This window comes from Rhinatrema bivittatum, chromosome 7 (assembly GCF_901001135.1).
Source record: "Rhinatrema bivittatum chromosome 7, aRhiBiv1.1, whole genome shotgun sequence".
NCBI classification, from domain to species: Eukaryota; Metazoa; Chordata; class Amphibia; order Gymnophiona; family Rhinatrematidae; genus Rhinatrema; species Rhinatrema bivittatum.
Window position 1 is genome coordinate 221172670 of NC_042621.1, and position 23350 is coordinate 221196019.

At 44.8% G+C, this 23350-nt stretch overlaps 1 long non-coding RNA gene across 2 annotated transcripts in view; it reads right to left on the reverse strand.

Annotated features, from left to right (window-relative positions):
• Nucleotides 1–9604: 9604 nt before the first annotated feature.
• Nucleotides 9605–23350, reverse strand: part of LOC115096266 — a 189024-nt gene continuing 175278 nt past the window's right edge. For both annotated transcript variants that reach the window (XR_003858010.1, XR_003858009.1), the window contains one exon: nucleotides 9605–9914. This is a non-coding gene — a long non-coding RNA (uncharacterized LOC115096266). The remainder of the gene's footprint in view (nucleotides 9915–23350) is intronic.

Genomic DNA, 23350 nt, shown 5'->3' on the forward strand with positions numbered 1-23350 from the left:
ATTTTGGCAAACCAACAAGTAAAGAGTTCCCATAATCCAGTACAGAGAATAAATAAGTTTGAATCATGGCTCTAAAATCTTCTCTTGATAAGATGTAAAGCGATTTCCTCAGAAGATGTAATTTATAGAATCCTGTTTGCAACAATTTATGAATATGTGAGGTACAGCTTAAATTAGCATCCAGGTGAAAACCTAAATTCCGTACAGAGTCAACAAATGGAACATAAAAGCCATCAACTGATAACCCTGTGCAAGGAGAAGTTGAATGGGAGATCTACATGGGCTCAGTATTCTTCAAATTCAAAAACAAACAGTTGGAAAACATCCAGCTCTTTCTTTCTTTGTCACAAGCATTCATAGATTGAATGTAAGGTAATTGAGACATCTTTTTGAGCTGGAAAAAACAGCATATATTGTCTGCATAAATTTTATAAAATGGGGCATATTTCTTTAAGATTTCTTTTAGAGGATTTATGTAAATATTAAACAGTGTTGCAGCTAGTACAGATCCCTGAGGTACACCATAAGTGGAATCAAACCATTAAGAATGGTGCTGGTTGCTTCGAACTTGAAATTTCCTTGTTAATAAACAAGAAGAAAACCATGAAAGAACTTTACCATTTAAAAGATTTCCTGTAAATGCAGTTACAATCATTGATGATTAACAATGTCAAAAGTGGCACTGATACCTAAAAAACAGCAATAACTGCTTTTTTAGTTTCTACAGTATGTAGTAGATAATCAGAGATAGAGACCCATAAGGTCTCTGTGCTGTGCCCTTTTCGAAATCTGCTTTGATTTGAATTTAGAATATTATGCTCATCCAGAAATTCTGTTAATTGATGAAGCACCACCTTTTCTAAAGTTCTGGTAATTGATGGCAGATTAGAAATGTTCCTCTTACTTGTACAGGCATCCTTCTTGATGAAAAGCTTCCCTCTTCCCAAGGTTTGGTATACTGATGCCCAGGTACCATGGGTTATCAGCTCCAAGTGGAAAAAATATTAGAATGAACCCAAAAAGGATACAAATTAAACAAGAAGTAGGGTGGAATAAATCTTCCATGCCTCCAAACAGAGGAGATAGTGCAAAAAGACAGTTAATGCAAAAATATAATTCCTCTGCATTGGGTCCCCAGAGAGCTTTAATCATCTGGAAGAGAGACAAAAGACTGCCAGTATCTTCCCTTACACATGCTCGGACCATATACAGCAGACTCCACAATCCACTGCAAAGAGGTACCAAGGCTGTCAAAGGGAATGCTCAAAGGTTGGCTTAATAGAGTTCCAAAATAATCTTAAAGACTGGATAGATGAGTCAGAAAAGGTTGGCTCCTAAATGGGAAAATGTCCTTACTCCTTTCCCATAAATTAGGAAAAATGTAAAACAAGAGCCAGAGAACTCCTGCCTCCTTGAAAGAGTAACAAAAATTCCACAACCTGTTAACTTAAGTTCCAAACTAAAAATCCACAAGGACTGCTGGTGCATTGGGATGCACCATCTGCATATTCCCACATGGGGGAGCAAACCCCAAACTTCTCTCACCTATATCCTCATTGAACCTCCTCAGCTTAATGGTACACTCCTTTAGTAAGGAGAAACCAAAGGCTTGGTGGTAACTGGCATGGAGCAACAGTTACTACCCTTAACAGAACCATGGGGGTAACCTGCATGGAGTGACAGTTACTACCCTTAACAGAAACATGGGGGTAATTTGCATGGAGTGGCAGTTACTACCATAAGAAACTTGCTGGGCAGACTAGATGTTCCATTTGGTCTTTTTCTGCTGTTATTACCATGTTACTATGCTTTTAACCCTTTTGTTTGGAGGAAGTTCTATCCAGCCTTCTTTCCTTGGGTTACCTTTTGGAAACTAGTTTATTTTTATCCTCTGCATGAGTTTCCAAGGGCCTAAGGACTCAGTGCTATCGTCTCAAAGGAGAGTAGGAGTCTCTCACCCTGAGAGATCCATGGACCTATAAAAGTCACTGAAGGATTGAATCCTCATTGGTTCCTGGGAGGAAAGGTTGGACTTCAGTTAAGACCAGTGGCACCCATCTGGTGTTAACCACTATGCTATCGCCTGGGTAGTGAAGAGGGGAGTGGAGAGATACCTGTCAGGTAACAGGCGAGGAGTTTGGATTAAGAAGTAAGGAGTAAATTCTATTCATTTGGACAAAGATATGCTGTATGAAACTTTAAAGTATATCATATAAATTGGATTAGAGAAACCTGAATACTAAAAATTGGGAGGGATCTTCTAAACTACCTTTACAATTGACAAGAATCAGGAATGAACTAAAAGATGCATTATGCATTACAAAGTCACAGATTTATTGACGAGCTAAACATGTAAATGGATTGGAGTCGTAAATAGTAATTTTCACTATTTCACCATCAATTGTCAGTAAAGTTCAGATGGAAACCATAATTTCCAGTGTGATTATTACTGCTGTATGCAAAGGTTATTTTAACAATGCCCAGGGCCTAGGAGAGAAGTCTGCCCCACTGGCAGGGAATCTTGGAACTCAGAGAGGGGCATGAGAACTATATGGAAATTTGAATATCTTGAGTCCTTGCAACTGAGGGTGGCCCAAGGAGTCTTCAGAGAAAACATCAGTCCAGGGATTATACCTACAACACTCATGGATCAGAGCCTTGATCCCAGAGGGGCACAACTGTGGGAATATCAGGATTTTCAGATTCAATAGGGAAATATCTCAAATATTGAGGAATAATAATAAGTTGTGTATTGTTTCTCTTTTCCTGATGAGGAAATGCTGATGGGTTGTGTATTGAACCTCAGACTCTGAGGAGACTTCCTTCGTTAAGATATGCATATGCCAAGTAACACATAGATATCAAGCACTGTGATGGATGTGTGCTCAGGACACAAGAAAGTAATACACAAAGAAAGGCAGAGGAAATACCTTATATGGTCAAAGAAGAAATGCTGGTGTGTTCAAGATAGGAAAAGATATAAAGGTGTGACTGAAGCAGATGATCAGTGGCTGGTATCTTTTCTTTGCTACGTTTGCAGGCAGTAGGCAGAGATCTGATCCCAGTCCCTTCAGAATCTTGTGTGTATGTTTAGTAAGATTCAAGGATTCAATATTTGTAGTCGTACTAATATTTCAATGGATCCCTTAGCGGGACAGTTATGGGAACAATATGTGGGAAATACCTATTGTCCTCCTTTGTCATCTAGTCTACCACCTAGTGGATATTTATGTACCAGCAACCTCACTGAGCAGAACCCTATTCCATGCAATTACACATAGGGCCGGATTTTAAAAGCCCTGCGCGCGTAAATCCGGCTGGATTTACGCGCGCAGAGCACTTAGGACTCTTCAGTTTAGAGAAGAGATAACCATGATAGAGGTCTATAAAATAATAAGTGGAATGGAATGAGTAAACATTTTTTTACTCTTTTCAAAAGTACAAAGACCAGGGGGGGACACAATGATGTTACTGGGTAATACATTTAATACTAATAAGAGAAAATATTTTTTTACTCAACACATAATTAAGCTCTAGAATTTGTTGCCAGAGCATATGGTGAAAGCAATTAGTATAGCGGCATTTAAAAAAGGTTTGGACAAGTTCCTGGAGGAAAAGTCCATTAACAATTATTAAGGTAGACTTGCAGTAATCCACTGTTTATTCTTGGGATAAGCAGCTTGGAATCTATCTATCCCTTGGGATTTTGCCATGTACTTGTGACCTGGCTTGGCCACTCTTGGAAACAGGATACTGGGCTTGATGGACCCTTGGTCTGACCCAGTATGGCAAGCTTTATATTCTTATGTTATGTTCTTATTATCGGACAAGGTGAGTACATCCTTAGAAGCAATATTTGAAACCTTATCACAAGTTAAGGAAATACCCTATAGGGTAAACTGAGCCACTATTATAGTCCTCTCAAAACCTGGGATGGACCATATGCAGCCTGGAGCATGTAGGCCAATATCTTTGGTAAACTATGATATGAAGCTTTTGGTGAAAATACTGGTTGACAGACTAGGTCCCTTTTTTAAAAATTTGGTGAGCCTGGAGCAGGTGGGATTTGTGAAGTGACTGATTTCAGTGATGAATGTAAGGAAAATATTGGCCACAATGGAGTATGTTTCCCGGAATCAATTGAAAACTTTACTGATTAGTTTTGATGCCAAAAAGGCATTAGAGAGTAAATTGGGCATTTCCTTTTTAGTCATTAACAATGTGAGGTTTACAGGAGCTTTTATGCATTATCTTTTCTTGTTATATAAGAATCCAAGAGCTAATGTCTTAGTCAATGGATTTAGTCTTAGTCTGCTGATTTTGTTCTTGGGAGGCAGGGGTGGATTGGCCTATTGGGGGATCGGGCATCCCCCAGTGGGCTGATCGCTCCAGTCACGTGGTCTGCCGTGCGAGGCCGTGACAGAGCCGCGCTCGGCAGACCATGTGACGTGTCTTGGGCCGGCCTGGGCGGCGAATACCCAGGCCGGTCCAACATCGTGAGTCCACCGCTGTTGGGAGGGGTACCAGACAGGGATGTTCCATGTCTCCTTTCGTATTTTTTCTAACTTTGGATCCCTTAACATGCTATATAATGAGTAACAAAACTATTGAAGGTATTAATATAAACCAAAGCCAGTTTAAGATGTTGGTCTTTGCTGATGACTTATTAGTACATTTCTTGGATCCAGAAAGATCCCTGCCAGCAACGCTGCAAGAATTGGAAGAATATGGCAATTTAATAGAATTTAAATTGAATCTTGATAAATCAGAACCTATGGCGGTGGGAACTTGGCCAGTTCAGCAATGGAGGGGGGATTTTCTTTTAAAGTGGGCAGATGACAAATTAGATCTTGGGAGAAACTTAACTAAAGATTTGAGTTTGCTATATACAGTTAATACACAGACTTCTTGAAATCACCAATAATATTATCAGGGCATGGACCCCTTTGAACGTCTCTCTTATTGGGAAAATATACTTGTTTAAAATGGTGCTGCTTCCCAAATGGTTATATGTTTTTGGAATACTACCTTTTTTTTTTTTAGCCAGGCATACAGTATCTTATATTGGAAAGCAATGAGATTTTATTCATGGATAGGACAGAAACCTCGGCTAGCACTAAAACAGTTAAAAGAACCCTGGGGGAAAGAAGGCTTGAGAATCCCTGATATCAAGAGGTAAAATATAATGGCAAATTTATGTCATGTGGTGGACTGGGGATCTGGTTATTATATAGATGAAGAATTTGAAACTGGATTGGTTTTCCCCTTTTCTACACCATATGTCAAACATCTTGCTAGTAGTCAGCTACCAGATAACTTAAAACATCATTTTGTGGTTGAACCACTCTATAAAACCTGGCAATGGCTTTTAGGTACATTACACTTAAATAGAGATCATTCGCCTTTCTTGCCATTTGTAGGTAATAAGGCGTTTGGTCCGGAAATGGAAAAAGGGCAATTTAAGGATTGGCAGACCTATAGATTGTGGGTGGTAGGCCAAATGGTGCATGAACAAGGAGAGATAATATCTTTTACTGAGCTATGGGAAGCTTTTGATTTACCAGACAGAGATTATTTTTCTTACATGCAAGCCCTTCACTATATTAGTTCTTTGGTTCCTTCTGACTTCACTAAGAATATTGAATATTATTACAAGAATGCTTTGATATAGAAGACCCTGGAAGACATACATTATCTTCGTTTCATAAACTATTGGCTTGAAAAGAACCTGAACAGGATTATATGAAACAGCAATGTAAGAGGGAGGAAGTATTTGGAGTGGTTCTACACATAAAGCGCTTCAAGGCATGTTTTGCTTGTATATCAATATTATATACAAATGAGTGAAACACAATTTAAAATTTTAACATGGGCTTTTATTTCACAGAGACAGGCTTATTTAGCTAAAATTGCATCTTCTGATTTATGTATAAAATGTTTTACTGAAATATGGTCAAAATGCAGTAGAAACATAGAAATGATGGCAGAAAAGGATCAATGGTCCATCCAGTCTGCCCAGCAAGCTTCGCATGGCAGATACTACCATGGGATGCTTGCTGGGCAGACTGGATGGACCACTGGTCTTTTTCTGCCATTATTTCTATGTTTCTGTGAAATAATGCACAATAACATGCATTTAAAGTGGGAAATAACAACACTTTTTTTTTGTGGTAGAGGGCAAAAAAGGTTTTATTGCACCACAAAAGCTGTTATCGTGAATTGTGGCAATTATCGCAGCTATTATCACACGTGATAAAATGAGGTCTTCTATCAAGTCCTCTTGGGCCAATAAAAACACTTGTTCTTACCTGGCCTGTCTTCCTAAAGCTATAATGTTAGGGGAAAGTTTGCTTGTAGCAGGATACTGGCTGCTTCAGACTGCTCGGTGGTGATGACAGCAACAAGAACAATAAGAATCACAACAACAAGCAAGGAAAGTTCAAATCCTTTCTAGGGAAGTGCCAGCACTGGAGCCAGAGCCACTGGGCCCACCGGTCGAGCATCCTGACCCACAGCAGCACTGGCTATGCAGGAAGGAATGGTGGCCATACAGGGAGCGCATCTTTCATCTACGAACCACATTGCTGGGCATGCCGAAAGAACATGTGGTTAGCAGGTATCACCTTAGCTCTCAAGGTTATCATGGAATCATATTAAGAACTAGGGATGTGAATCGTTTTTTGACGATTTAAAACAATCGTCAGATATATTTTAAATCGACAAAAATCGTTAGAGCCACGATACAAAATAATTCCCCCGATTTATCTTCAAAAAATCGTAAATCGGGGGGAGGACGGGAAAACCGGCACACCAAAACAACCCTAAAACTCACCCCGACCCTTTAAAACAAATCCCCACCCTCCCGAACCCCCCCAAAATGTTTTAAATTACCTGGGGTCCAGTGGGGGGGTCCCGGCGCGATCTCCCGCGATCTCCCACTCTCGGGCCACGGCTGCGTTAATAGAAATGGCGCCGGTGGCCCTTTGCCCTTACCATATGACAGGGCAAAGGTAGCGCCGGCGCCATTTTGGTTCCTGTCACCCGACGTCACAAATGCAGGAGATCGCTCCCGGACCCCCACTGGACCCCCAGGGACTTTTGGCCAGCTTGGAGGGGCCTCCTGACCCCCACAAGACTTGCCAACAGTCCAGCGGGGGTCCGGGAGCGACCTCCTGCACTCGCGCCGTATTGCCAATATTCAAAATGGCGCCGGCGCTACCTTTGCCCTCACTATGTCATACGACCCTCACTATGTCATACGACCCTTGGATTCCATGAGGTGAACCTTTAGTTAGGTGACATGTGGGTGCTATTTAATTCATACGACCCTCCCCCCCCCCCCCCCACGACCAGGCACTCACCACGTTGCTGTCTTCACCCGACGGGGCACGGATGCCGCCAACGTCAGGCCTTGCCATGCGACTGGAGCCGCGGACTTTCCTGCTTCTTTGCGGCTGGGAGCTGCCGCCGACACCGTCTTGATCTTCGCGGCAGGAGGCCACATCCCTGGGCTCGATTGGCGGCTGGAGCCGCCCCTGGAGCTTCCTGCAGTGGCTGGAGCCGCTGCCGTCATCGGGGCCTGCCTCCAGGCCCAGCCCTGCTGCCTCTGATGCCAACGTCCGTGCAGGCCGCTGTCCGCGGTCCTGCACAAGCTCCTGCTGCTTCCCTGAGGCGCCGGCGCGCACCCCTCTTCAGTATTTAAAGGGCCAGACACATGAAAGGGCTGTCTTCACTTCAGTCTTCGCCTTGCATCGGAGTTACTTCACTCTGGAGGCTCCTGCCTGCCAGAGCTCCGTCAGGTCTTCTTCGTGGAGCTCCTCTTTGTTTCAACTCTTCATGTCAAGTCATGTTCATGCCTGAGGTCCTCGTCCAGGTGTCCTGGTGTTTCGTCTCCTGGTGTTTCATCCCTGGTGTCCTGCCCTTCTTGGTGTTCGTTTCAGCGCTCCTGAGCCTTTTGGTCCTGTCAGGCCGTTGCTCTCTCGGATGACTTCTTTCCCGAGCGTGGAGTTGCCTACAGGTGGAATTCGTTCCTGTGCTCCTGAGCCGTCATGTCCTGCCAGCCTTTGTAGAGCTCTGGATGACATCTGGCTTTGTCGTCGGAGTCCCACCTCGACTGGATTCTTCTCTACGCTCGCCTGTTCTCAGCGTAGTCCGTGACCAGCCTCCTTGGACTGTGTAGGGCGCCCTGAGAGATAGTGCCAATGTCCATCCACCCAGCTTCTCGTCTCATCTGGACTTCGTCAAGTTCCTCGTCTTGTCCTGGATGCCGTTGCATCAGTCTTGGTGTTATGTCTTCACCTTAATGTCTTGTTACTGATGGCGTCGCATCGACCCTGGTCCGGGATGCTGTCATATTGACCATTGGTCCTTGATGTCTTCGCATCAGCCTTGGTGTCATGTCCTCAACTACCTCGGTGTCATGTCTTGTTCCAGCCCTTGTCTCTGATGCCGTCCGCATCAGCCTTGGTGTCATGTCTTCGTCTGCGATGCCGTAGCATCGACCTTGGTGTTAAGTCTTCATGTCAAGGCCCGTCAGCCCTCGTCCTCAGGCCAGGCCTGCTGCTCCATGCCGATCCAAGCGGCAGGTCCGAAAGGGCTCGGAATGGTCAGAGGACCATTCACATTCCAACATCATCATGTTGTTGGCCTTGGGAGCTTGCAGGCCTGGCAGAGGGTAGGACCGTCAGCCATGCTGGAACATTCCGTCAACCCTCGGTTCGGTCCTGGATCTGTCTGGGGTCGGGCTGAGGCCCAAGGGCACACTAAACACCCCCGTACATAACATTTAATCTTAAAGTCCATAAACCTGCCCAGTGTAGTCTTCATCAATGGCACCTGCACTTTTCAGACTGCAACCATTATGCTGGTATCTCAATAAAAAACAACATATACACAAACAGGTCAATTTTAAAAGTGGTGCGTATGTGGGCAACATGCGAGAAACTTAGATTTTAAAAAGCCGCAAAATACATGCATATGTACCCCTGCGTGTATGAGCAATAAGGGGGTAGAAAGGGGGTGGGGAATGGGCGGGCCATGAGCATTCCAGGACGGAGCCAAGTCTTATGCGTGTAACTCCAATTTTTAAAAACAAAACCCAGAGTGCACGAACTTAGTATATCTACGTAGCTTTACTGCTGTTCCTGATGAGGAATAAGTCTGCAGATCTTGAGTTGTACGGCTCAGAGGACAGGGTGAGGTGCCTGGGTCAACTGAGCAGTGTGCAGGATGAAGAACCAGAGGGATCTGAAGGACCTCGCTATTACTGGATAAGCTGGTGGACTAATTGCAAAACTGGGACTGTGCTTCATACGAGCAAGTTTTAAAATTCACTGTCGTTCGTGTGTAAAAGCTGACATGGTCCTATTGAAGACTCTCACACACACACACACACACACACTCTAACTATGCTCAAGTAACCTCTTAAAATTAGAAGCATACTTATGCATGGTTGGTGCATTTGAAAACATACATGTGTAAGCACGCACACAATTAAAAATTCTAGTGTATCCTCACTTGTGTGCTGATCCGTGCATGTCTGGGCGCATGTGCACTCGTTTTAAAATCAATCTCATTGAGAAGAAAATAAGCAGTCTTTTCTTAATATTATTTTCAATAAACAGTTCAACAATAGAACAGATAATGCAGTTTCTGCTGCTAATGTCCAGTCCAATTTTTGGTTTCATCATTTTCTTTAGCTGTAGAGAGTTGGGTCAGACCTAGCAGTACTATTGCCATCAGGTAGCATCCTCTGGACCTGTGCAATCTTCTTGGTACCTCCAACATTTGCACTGCCTTGGTCTTTGAAATATTGGTGAGTTTACCCTCCAAAGTCTAAGGAGTATAGCTGAATCAGCTGGTGGCATCTGGTTGAGGAAAACCCAGCATTTTTTTGTTTCCTCTCAAGATGAGACCTGGAAAAAGCAAAATACTGCTTGGCAGTGAAGTAGATCAGCACTTAATCAGATTAATAATAAAAGATATTAAACAGTATGGCAAGAGCAACATATGATTCTCCTTTCAAAATAATGTACTGTTTACTGTTAATAACTGAGGTCATTTATCAGGAATATACAACTCATGAATTAAATCTAAAGTAGATGAGTTAATTTACAAATAACTGCTTTATAGAAATCTAATGGGAACCCATCTGGACTGGAGGTTATGCCTGATTGCCTACCTTTAATTAGATCTACATTTGTTGTATTACTTGTTCTGTGCAGAGATTCTGCCATCTGTTCAAACAAAATTTGGAGCAAATTTTCCTTAAATATTCAGTTGTCTCAGTAAGACCATGATAGGCAAATATGAATAAAAGTGCACTAGAATAACTTAAGTGGTTCCAGTTATGGCGGATAGCTGAGAAGCCGCAGGGGTAAGAGCTCCTGCAGTCATCCCTGACTAATGACTTACTCAAGATATCCCCAAAATCTTTGTGCACTGCAAATAGACACAATCAGCCAACGAGAATCCCGAGCAGGCCAGAAATATGTAATTTTGAACCATGAATCACTGTGTTATGAGCACTGAAACACTACATGTAACACTGGATAGAGCAAAGATTAGCGTGGTTGGAATTGCAGCCGGAGTGCTGATGGAGGTGAGGCAAACCTAATGGCTATGTCCAAGGAAATGATTGCACAAATCTCCAAAAATGTGACCACTGCAATAGACGAGCGGCTGTTCAAGCTGCAAGAAGCCATAGAGGATATTAAAGAGGCCTGAAGGGACACTCTAAGGGGCGGATTTTCAGAGCCCTGCTCGCCTAAATCCGCCCAAAACCGGGCGGATTTAGACGAGCAGGGCCCTGCGCGCCGGTGAGCCTATTTTATATAGGCCTACCGGCGCGCGCAGAGCCCCGGGACTCGCGTAAGTCCCGGGGTTCTCCGAGGGGGCGTGTCGGGGGCGTGTCAGGGGGCGGGTCCGGTCATCGCGGCGTTTAGGGGGCATGTCGGCAGCGTTTTGGGGGCGGGGCTACGGCCCGGGCGGTCCGGGGGCGTGGCCGCGCCCTCCGTACCCGCCCCCAGGTCGCGTCCCGGCGCGCAACAGGCCCGCTGGCGCGCGGGGATTTACTTCTCCCTCCGGGAGGCGTAAATCCCCGGAGAAAGGTAAGGGGGGGGTGTAGACAGGGCCGGGCGGGTGGGTTAGGGTAGAGGAAGGGAGGGGAAGGTGAGGGGAGGGCGTTAGAGGATTCCCTCCAAGGCCGCTCCGATTTCGGAGCGGCCTTGGAGGGAACGGGGGTAGGCTGCGCGGCTCGGCGCGCACCGGCTATACAGAATTCATAGCCTTGCGCGCGCCGATCCAGGATTTTAGTGGATACGCGCGGCTCCGCGCGTATCTACTAAAATCCAGCGTACTTTTGCTTGCGCCTGATGCGCCAGCAAAAGTACGCCTATTCGCGTTTTTTGAAAATCTACCCCTAAGAGGATAGAAGCAGCGGAACTACACATTCTCTTCAGGAAGACACAACTATACGGCTTGAGAGGCAAATCGCTGCTTTGCAGGCCCAAAATACAAAGCTGACCTAGAGGGTAGTAGATTAAGAAAATTGGCAGCGTAGAAACAATGCTGAGTCTGTCAAAGATGCTGCTTTGATTAAAATTATAGAAAATTGGCTTCTGGAACAGCTAGGAATACATGATAAAGAAAATGGGCTACAGTGCGAGCGAATACACAGAGTAGGTCAACAAACTGACAAAGATAATCGTCTCGGCCTGTAATGGCAAAAATACTAAACTGGAGCCATAAAATGAAAATGCGCTGAGCGAATAGTAATAAAGAAATGCTAAGCTGCGAAGGGCATAAAATCTTGCTGTTTAATGATTACTCAGCTCAGGTGTCAGCGCTATATTTCACGGAACTATGCAAGATAGAATTGCCATGTGCGTTGTTGTTCCCTGGAAAGATAAAAGTGCACTTTCAGGGGGAAAACAAAATTTCTCAACAGCAAGAGAGAAGCGCAGGCTTTTGTGGCATCTCTATTGGATCCTGCTGTCTACATTTCGTTGCTGTGGTTCACGCAGCAGATGCTGATTGCCCACAATGGGGACTAGAACTGACGGGTGAAACAGCAACGATTTATTTATCAGCAGCGATTACCCCAATATGACAGTGGAGAATTTAAAATATTTTTGAGATTTCTAATGGATGATTCTGTTCAGAAAGGGGGGGAGGTGGGTAATAGTTTTTCAAAGCCCTGTTTATATTAAGATGCATATTTGCAGTAATGTGGGAGTATTTTTTTTTTTAAGTGGAATAATTTGAAGTTAACAGGAGGGAAGGCATAGGATCCTTATAAGTGTCGTAAAGAAAATGAGTCATTGGCAGGAGGGGGAGATCTTGGGAAGGTAAACAATGGAAGGAAAGTCATGATTTATATGTTTAGGTCAGGGAGGCTGTTAGGGCACTCTCTAGTGCAGCTGTAAGTGTTGGGGGTGTTGGTCCCTTGCCGTATATTGGGAAGGTACAAGGGAAGGGGGGGGGGGGGTGGTGGCTTGAGAGGTTTATGTGATGGTTGTGTGTGTGTGTTTGTAGTTAGGGTCGCTGTTGGGAGTATGGAGCTATTAAGTAAGGTTCAGGAACAAGTGGGAAGAAATAGAGGGGTGGATATACTGGATACCCAGGCTCAAGGGGGGGGGGGGGGGGGCGTTCAGGCTTATGTACCATATCATAACAAGTGCCTCTGCCAAATGGGCAGCATCGTGGTAAGAGGATACGAGGCTCACATAATGGTCCAGGTTAGTGTGGTAACTTTGAATGTAGATGGGATTCATTCACCAATAAAGCAGAAGAAATCACTGTGTGCATTCAAGAGAATGAAGTCTCATACAGTCCTTGTTAAAGAAACCCATCTTACAAAAAGTGAACAAGTTAAAACAGGATGGGTGGGGCGATGCTACTCCTCCTTTTTCTCTCGTCGACAAAGAAGGGCAGCAGTCTTAATTCATAAATAGCTCCCCTTTAAGTGGGACAAACAAACAAATTCAAAATGAGGAAGGAAGATTTATCATTTTTCTGGGGAACCTTGTTCAATCAGAACTTGGCCATATGTAATATATATGCACTAAATGGTTATATTCACTCTTTCTTTCAAGGGGTTATCCTGATTACTCAATCATTATGGTGGGGGGGGAGGGCGGGATTTTTAATGTGCTCACAGATTGAATGCTACATTGTAAACCATGAAAGGATAGAGGTGAGACGAAATTTCTAAGGGGGTTAACTTTGTCTGTGAAGAGATAGATACCATAGGATGTGTAGCGAACCTTGCACCCAGATAAGGGAGAACACATTTTATTCTAACCTTCCCAGCACATATTCCAGACTAGATCATATATTACTAGCTCGGAGTTTGTTTTATATAGTACAGGATGCAGAGATAGGCTCTAATCTCAGTATCAGACCATGTTCCAGTGAGCATGGGGCTGGAATTGGGGACCCCATAACTAGGATGCATAATTGGAGAATGAGCCCAGGACTATATTTAGATGGTAACTTTCACAAATAACCACAAAATGGCTGGAAGGCATATCTGTCACATAATGATTTCCCTCAGACCTCCCTGGTTCTGCTAATGGGAAGCTGGGAAAGCCATAATGCATGGGCAGATAATAGCCTATACAGCTAATCAAAATACAATTAGGATCACTGAGATTATAAGATTAAACACATTATTACAGGGCCAACAATTTAAACACAAAACGGATTATTCAGGTGAAAGCAACAGCTAGTCTTAACCTTGCTAAACAATCTCCTTCATCAGAAAGCCTGGAAATCCTTGAGATTTGTTCAGTATAAGCTCTATAAGAATGGAAATAAGGCCAGCAAGACAATGGCAAACTTAGTAAAAATGAAGCAGCAGAGATCAACTATTGTGCATATGAAAGACAAGCAGGGGTAACTACACAATGCTCCAACTAAAACAGCGGAGTGGTATATGAAATATTATGAAACCTTGTATAGCGTTCAGAGCTCAGGGAAACGTCAACAGGAGAAATTTTTTAGAGGTTTTTGCTGGCCACAGATTGGGGAAGAGGGACGAAGGCAACTAAACCAAGCTATTTTGAACTCAGAGGTATTTCAGGTTATACACAAACTTAAGCTGGGGAAGGCATTTGGGCCAGAATATTATAAAATTCTAAAGTTTTTAGTACTTACACCCTTGGCTAAATTTTATAATGAGATAGAATTGATTACAAGGTTCTTTGATTCATAGATCAATATTTAGGGGTAGATTTCTAAAAACTGAGCGATCGCGTACTTTTGTTTGCACAGCAGGCGCAAACAAAAGTACGCTGGATTTTATAAGATACGCGCATAGCCGCGTGTATCCTCTAAAATCCTGGATCGGCGCGCGCAAGGCTGCCGATTTTGGGCAGCCAGCACGCGCCAAGCCGCGCAGCCTGCCTCCGTTTTCGGAGCGGCCTCGGAGGGAACTCTCTTTCACCCTCCCCTCACCTTCCCCTCCCTTCCTCTACCTAACCCACCCCCCCGGCCCTATCTAAACCCCCCCCCTACCTTTATCCATGGATTTATGCCTCCCGGAGGCATAAATCCATGGATAAAGGTAGGTTTCAGGCCCCCGGGCATGCCCCCGAAACGCCGCATCCTGCCCCCAAAACGCCGCGTCGTTCGGCCCCACCCCAACACGCCCCCATCCAAAAACCCCGGGATCTACGCGCGTCCTAGGGTTCTGCGCGCGCCGGCGGCCTATGGAAAATAGGCGCGCCGGCGCACAAGGCCCTGCTCGCATAAATCCGGGCAGATTTACGCGAGCAGGGCTTTTAAAATCCGCCCGTTAATGAACAAATGTAATGAGTAAATGCCGCCCTTCACTTTTATACGCCACAATGTACTCTTAGATCAGCTAATAAAGGTCTACTGTCTATTCCAACAGTTAAAATTGCTCATTTGAACAAAGTAAGAGAAAGAGCTTTATCAATCACTAGCCCCACTCTCTGGAGCTCAAATCCAACTGAGCTAAGATTAGAGACAAATTAAGAGTTGAAAACCTGGATGTTCAAACAAGCTTTTAGCAATGAGTTACCTATATAATATTTGAGCAACACTAAAAGAATTTGATTCTTTCTCTTACTTTTAATTTCATTTTAATGGTTTTATATCTATATTTTTTTAATTTTATTTTATTTATATTGCGTTTTTTATTTTAACTGTAATTTTATTTGAACCTGATTATTATTTTATCTTCTGTTAAATTTTATTTGACTATCTTATGTAATAGTTTATTTGATGAAAATTTGAATTCTTATTTTGTATACTTTTTAATTCATTTTATTTTAATTTATTTGTAGTAAACTGGTATGATTGATATACAGAATATCATTGGTGTTGCAAAAGTTCACAGGAAAACAACTGTCGCTGAATGGAGAGATAGTGCTTTTATGGAGCTTTACTGAAACAAAAGACAGTTTGGATGGAATAGACAGATTTCTCTGCCTTGCTCTGATAGTGGTGTGCAAATGTCACATACATTATTGTATTGAATCATCTGTACCAATCATACACATGTGGACCAACATGATGGTAATGGATGCAAATGGAGGGGATGGATGTAAGAGTCAATAAAAGAAAATGGCCTTCAATGTATATGTTATGCACGCCGGCTGCAGCACACCCGCGGCTTGGCCCCCACACCTCTTTCAGAGTAATCCAGTGCCTGGCCCCTTGTCTCTGGCGGCTGTGGGCCGCCGGCTCCGTCCTTGGGCCGCCCCTGGTGCCTCCGGGTCTTCTACTGCTCCTGGCGCTCCGCACCAGGCCTCTCCACATAGCCCGCGGAGAGACGCTGTTCTGACGCGTGTGCACAACCAGACCTTAAGTAGGGCACGCGGTGGGAGCCTAGCCACAGGCCCCAGATGATGATGTCAGTGGAGCTCCAGTATATAAGGCCGGGCCCTGCTACCTCAGATTGCCTTTGCAACAGGTCTGTTCACTTGTCGAGTGCTCGTTGCTTCTACTGTTTCTGGTTCCTGATCCTGAGTATCCTCATTCCTGTGTTCCTGTTCTTTCATCTCCCCGTCGAACTGCTGATCTGGTTTTGACCTCTGTATTGACTGACTACTCCGTTGCCTCTCTCTAGCCCTGGACCTCTGCATTGCCTAACTACTCTATTGTCTCTCTCCAGCCCCGGACCTCTGCATTGCCTGACTACTCCATTGCCTCTCTCCAGCCCTGGACCTCTGCATTGCCTGACTACTCCGTTGCCTTTCTCCAGCTCTGGACTTCTGCATTGCCTGACTACTCTGTTGCCTCTTTCCAGCCCTGGACTTCTGCTTCATCTGACCATCCACTTGCTTCTCTCCTCATCCAGACCTCAGCCTTGCTTGCCACCGCTTCCAGATTGCCGCCAGCCCTGAACCCAGCTTGCTCAATGATGCCTCTTCAACCCTTGTCCTGGACGTGGCTTATTCAGGCTTTGGCCTGCTCTTGCTCGGGCACCTCCTGTCTAACTGTGTTCCTATTGGCGCCCGGATCTCTGGGTCTCCGCCTTGTCCAGTATGGATTGATACCTTCACCTGTTGCTGCCTCTGAGCTGACCTCGATCCATCCATCGACGACCACCGACGGAGGCCACCTAAGTCCAGCCGGCCCCGGCACCCAAAGGCTCAGCCCATGGGGAACGAGGGCTGGTATTGGTGAAGCACCAGCTGGCCTCTGTCCGACAGCCCTCTCTGCCTGCCGACGGTGGGGACCTGTAGGATCCCTCCTATGGGTAGCGTCAACCCCACCTCAGCCCAAGGGTCCACCTCCAGCGCAACAGTATATACAGGCATGATGGCTCTTTTTTTAATTATTGTTGATGGATCAACAAAAAGTCTTGTTCTACCTTGGATATTCTAATGACCGGATGAATCTGGACCTGTCCCTCCATGAACAGGATCACTCTGAACGATGACATAATGGGCTAAATGTTTGCCAGTTAATATGTGTTTTATTGTCTGGTTATATGGTTGATATTGTTACAAATATTATTATTACTATAAAGATAAAGGAAATATATAAGGACTTGTCAGCGACCTAGACGGAGAGTGGTTTGATGATGAGATAATGGTGTAATGTGCGTATGGAGCATGTTTGAATATGGTTGAGGGACTGATAAGAGGTAGAGAAGGGATTCTAAGGAGGGGAGATGTATGAATGAAAATATGGCAGTTTAGGGAAAGAAAATGGGGGATATATATATATAAAAACATGAGGTGATATGATATGTTATTATCTATGGACAATTTTAAGTGAACTATTGTGCTAATATATACCTGGTTTGTAAAAAGAATAGCTGAAGAAATATCATTTTCCTGGAATAATGTTTTTTCTTTCTTCAATATGATCCTATTTGGAATCTAACCAGTATAGTTTTCCCTCTGAGAAAAATCAGGACGGATAACTTTAAAACATGTGCGCGCCTATATACTTGTATACTTGAGTGCGCGCAAAACTGCTCTGCCATTTTATAACCTGCATGTATACGATGTATGCAGGTTAAAAAATATATGTAAATGTACGCAAGAACATATGCATGCATGTAAAAAATGTGTGAATACATTTTTACATTTATCTGGATAAATTCCAAGATATCTGGCTAAGTAGCAGCATTTATCCGGATAAATTCCAGGGAAGAGGGGACTGAGGGAGTGAGACTCATTGTTAGTGAAGCTTCTGTCTGAAGTGGCTGGGCTGAGCTCTGAGAGGGGCAGAACCAGTGAGTCTCCTGGAGAGTGGAGGTGCCGAGAAGGGGTGGGAAAGGGAGAGAGCTCTGCAGGCTGGAGACAGGCTAGCAGCAAGCAAGAATTTTACATAATGATGCAGGGAGCACTCGTTATGGGGACAATTTTCAAAAGAGTTTACACGATTAAAAGTGGGCTTTAGAAAATTGCTACAAAATATATGCCATTGAATTGTGAATAGGTCAGAGATGCGTAAGTGCATTGAAAAGGGTGAATTTTAAAAGCCCAGCACACGCCAGAGCTGGGAGATATGCACAGAAATTGGGCCGGCATGCACTGCGCGGATTTTATAAGGCACCTGCATATGTGTGTGTATCACCCAATACATGCACAAAAATGTTTTCATGAAAAAGGGGTGGGGGATGGGCATGATCTGGGTGGGGCTTGGGCATTCCAGGATTTATGAATGAAACCAGCACCTAAATACTTGCACGCACAAGTGCACACCGAAATCCCCTACCATGTAACTTTACTTCTGCCTTGGATGGCGTGTAAGTCCTAAAACAGAAAAAAATAGGCTAGTCAGTGGGGTTTTAAAGGTAGGGGCTAACAGGGTAAAAGGGAAGCTAATGGACTAGGGGGTTTAGCAAATTCTACCCTTTACCTGGGTGAACTAGGAACAAACTGGGGAAACAGGTAATTGTGTTGGCACGTGTAGCTACTAAAATCCTCCCACTTACGCAGAAGAGGTGGCATTTGTGCGCCCATGCGTGCAAACATATAAAATTGTGCACACATGTACACACACATATAGGCTATTTTATACCATGCGTGTATATATGCTTGTATGTTATACTATAGGTGCGTCCTTTGACGCAAGCCAGCATATGTGCACACATGTGCGCCCACGTGGCTGTGTCAAAGTTAGTCTAAGTGCATAAATGGGATTTTGAAAATTGCTACAATAATATGTTACATTTACATGTGTAACTCCTTTGAAATGTAACTCCAGGGACAGTAATTTTGATACTGCCGCACAGGTGCACATATACATGTGTAAGGATTTGGAGTTTTAAAATCCACATGATGCACACCATCCCGACTTCTGCATGTATCACCTGGCTTTGGCGCATGTAGGACTTTTAAAATTCACCCCTAAGTGAGCACATGAGCAGCAGCAGCACAACAGCAGAATATGTGTCTGAGCCACATGTTGGCAGTGAGGTTGCCTCATCACTTGGCAACTTGTTCAAGAGCTGATTGATTGGTAAGAGACTTTAACAACAGGTCAGGAATCCAGGATATATATATATACATGAGAGAGACCATATCTCAAAAGGGATAGAGATAGCATGGAAACAGCCCAGAGAATGGCAATCAAAATAGTGAGGATTCTGCATCAAAAGCCATAAGAAATGATACTGAAGGACCTGAATATGTGTACCCTGGAGGATCGAGAGATAGGGGAGATATGATGCAGAACTTTACATTCCTGAAAGTCATTAATGATGCACAAAATGAAACCTTTTCCAAAGGAAAGAAATATGTGGAACTAGGGATCATGATATGAAACTCCAAGGGGATATGAATAGAATTGGGAAATATTTCTTCATGGAAAAGGTGATGAATGGAATGCCTTTCCAGAAGAGGTAGTGAAGACAAGAAAGGTAATGAAGTTCAAAAGAGTTTCGGATAAACACAGAGGATCCATAGTAGCTAAAGGAAAAAAATGAAGAACAGAAGTAACCTTCACGGAGCAGCAGTTATTCCCCTAAAAGAAATAAAATAAAAATAAAAAACTTGAAGGGCAGACTGGATGGACCACTTGGGTATTTTTCTGCTGTCATTTACTATGTTAACCAGACTTTTTGTGGGCATGGGGTCAACCAGTTGACTGAATGAAAGGGAGACTGCAGTTCAGTTTTCTCATCCCTAGTCTAGGGTGTGTTCTTCTTAATTATTTTAGAAAATGTGGAATTTGCATTAGAGATATTTTGATTCCAGGTCACATGCTGGACCTCTCAAGGGTCGCCTTGTCATGCTTTTGAGAGCTGTTGAAACATGTGCTGCACAGACAGTGCACAAAGGTGTCGGGCATATAACCCATGGGCCTATTTTGAAAACGTCTCCCGAACCTTTGTATTGGCCCCTCCCCGGAATGCCCTCACCCATCCCCTTTTTTTACACAAGGAAAGCAAACAGTAGAATTAGGGATCATGAAATGAAATTCCATTGGGGACGACTCAAAACCAACATCAGGAAATATTTCTATATGGAGAGGGTGGTGGATATCTGGAATGCTCTTCCGGAAGAGGTGGTAAAGATGAAAACAGTAAACAAATTCAAAAAGGCATGGGATAAACACTGGTTTGCGGTGGAAATGAAGGAAAGGGCGCATGAGGGTAACCTGCATGGAGCAGCAGCTGCTACCCCTAACAGAAGGCATGAGGATTACTACCCTTAACCAATTATCTTTCATGATTTTGATGCAACTGCAATTTCGCTCTCCTCTTCGGCAGAGTGAGAAAAGGGAAATCAGATTCAGATAATAGACAATGCTAGGCCCTGTCTTTTCAGAAACAATTAAGAATTTTGAAGAATAATACACCCGTGGAGATTTTTTAAAAAATTATAATTTATTGGGAATTCAGTTTCACAACTAATTTTCCTCTAGCACATTGGTTGCACAACGATTATCACAAAAAGTATAATGACCCATGATTATACAACACGGCAGAGTTAAACATAGAAACATAGAAATGACGGCAGAAGAAGACCAATTGGTCCATCCAGTCTGCCCAGCAAGCTTCACACTTCTTTTTTCTCATACTTAGCTGTTTCTCTTGGCTCTTAGTAACCTTAGGTTCTTTCCCTTTCACCCCCACCATTAATGTAGAGAGCAGTGATGGAGCTGCTTCCAAGTGAAATATTAAGTCTGATTAGTTGGGTAAGCGGCAGCATAGCTCTCTGCCGTTGAAGCAGAGAGCAATGCTGGATATGCGTGAAGTATTAGTTTTTCTTCTCCCCTGCCGTTGAAGCAGGGAGCTATGCTGGATATGCATTGAAAGTGAAGTATGCCTTGAAAGTCACATTAACTATCATCAAATATTGAAAAGCCTAATAATTGGTAATTGAATAAGCCTAATAATTGGTAATACCTATAGCCCATGAACCCATCCCTGTTTTTTTGTTCTTTGTGAGCGACATTGCGGACGGGATAGAAGGTAAGGTTTGTCTTTTTGCGGATGACACTAAGATCTGCAACAGAGTGGACACGCCGGAAGGAGTGGAGAGGATGAGACGGGATTTAAGGAAACTGGAAGAGTGGTCGAAGATATGGCAGCTGAGATTCAATGCCAAGAAGTGCAAAGTCATGCATATGGGGAGTGGAAATCCGAATGAACTATATTCGATGGGGGGGGGGGGGGGAAAGGCTGATGTGCACGGAGCGGGAGAGAGACCTTGGGGTGATAGTGTCTAATGATATGAAGTCTGCGAAACAATGCGACAAGGCGATAGCAAAAGCCAGAAGAATGCTGGGCTGCATAGAGAGAGGAATATCGAGTAAGAAAAGGGAAGTGATTATCCCCTTGTACAGGTCCTTGGTGAGGCCTCACATGGAGTACTGTGTTCAGTTCTGGAGACCGTATCTACAAAGAGACAGAGACAAGATGGAAGCGGTACAGAGAAGGGCGACCAGGAAGGTGGAGGGTCTTCATCGGATGACATACGAGGAGAGATTGAAGAATCTAAATATGTACTCCCTGGAGGAAAGGAGGAGCAGGGGTGATATGATTCAGACTTTCAGATACTTGAAAAACTTTAATGATCCAAAGACAACGACAAACCTTTTCCATCAGAAAAAAATCAGCAGAACCAGAGGTCACGAGCTGAGGCTCCAGGGAGGAAGACTAAGAACCAATGGGGTAGATTTTCAGAGCCCTGCTCGCCTAAATCCGCCCAAAACTGGGCGGATTTAGGCGAGCAGGGCCCTGCGCGCCGGGAAGCCTATTTTACATAGGCCTCCCGGCGCGCGCAGAGCCCCGGGACTCGCGTAAGTCCCGGGGTTCTCGGAGGGGGGCGTGTCGGGGGCGTGTCGGGGGGCGGGCCCGGTCGTCGCGGCGTTCCGGGGGCGTGTCGGCAGCGTTTTGGGGGCGGGTACGGGGCGTGGCTACGGCCCGGGGGCGTGGCCGCGCCCTCCGTACCCGCCCCCAGGTCGCGGCCCGGCGCGCAGCAGGCCCGCTGGCGCGCGGGGATTTACGTCTCCCTCCGGGAGGCGTAAATCCCCCGACAAAGGTAAGGGGGGGTGTAGACAGGGCCGGGCGGGTGGGTTAGGTAGGGGAAGGGAGGGGAAGGTGAGGGGAGGGCAAAGGAAAGTTCCCTCCAAGGCCGCTCCGATTTCGGAGCGGCCTTGGAGGGAACGGGGGGAGGCAGCGCGGCTCGGCGCGCGCAGGCTATACAAAATCGATAGCCTTGCGCGCGCCGATCCAGGATTTTAGCCGATACGCGCGACTACGCGCGTATCTACTAAAATCCAGCGTACTTTTGTTTGCGCCTGGAGCGCAAACAAAAGTAGGCTGTTCGCGCTCGTCTGAAAATCTACCCCAATGTCAGGAAGTATTTCTTCACGGAAAGGGTGATGGATGCCTGGAATGCCCTTCCGGAGGAAGTGGTGAAGTCTAAAACTGTGAAGGACTTCAAAGGGGCGTGGGATAAACACTGTGGATCCATCAAGTCTAGAGGGCGTGAATAATGAGGAGGCAGCAAAACACTGCACGGAGCGGCAGTAGCCACAGAGGCATTCACGGAGCGGGATGCCAGTGGTTGGAGTTCCACCTTCACGGAGCGGAAGGATGGAGGGCTGCCATCTCCAAAAAAAACCCAAAAAAAACAACAACAAAAAAAAAACAGGGGTGGGTAAGAGTATGGGGCAGGGGTGTGGCCTGCTTGTTACAGCAGTTGCTACCCCTAATTGAGCTGGATGTTCACTTGGATGCAGATACGGCACTGCTCTCTACATTGGTGATGGGGTGGAGGGAAATTGTGGTGGGGTGGAGGGGAATTAGGGCTGGAGGGTACTGGAAGCCAATAGTAACAGGTGGAAGAGAGAAAAAGGGAAATAAAAAAATGGATAAAGTACGTAGCTTGCTGGGCAGACTGGATGGGCCGTTTGGTCTTCTTCTGCCGTCATTTCTATGTTTCTATGTTTGTTTTTTAAATTTGGAGATGGCAGCCCTCCATCCTTCCGCTCCGTGAAGGTGGAACACCAACCACTGGCCACTGGCATCCCGCTCTGTGAATGCCTCTGTGGCTACTGCCGCTCCGTGCAGTGTTTTGCTGCCTTCTCTTTATACGCGTCCTCTAGACCTGATGGATCCACAGTGTTTATCCCACGCCCCTTTGAAGTCCTTCACAGTTTTGGACTTCACCACTTCCTCCGGAAGGGCATTCCAGGCATCCACCACTCTCTCCGTGAAGAAATACTTCCTGATATTGGTTCTTAGTCTTACTGTGTTTTCTATACAGCACATTTTATGAGGATGCCATATATGAAGGTCATTACACATAAATACATTTTTCTAAGAGACATTACTTGATGATTTTTTTGAAAACAATCAGGGAAGACAGTTATTCCTTTTGAGTGTATATATATATGAACTATCGCCTGA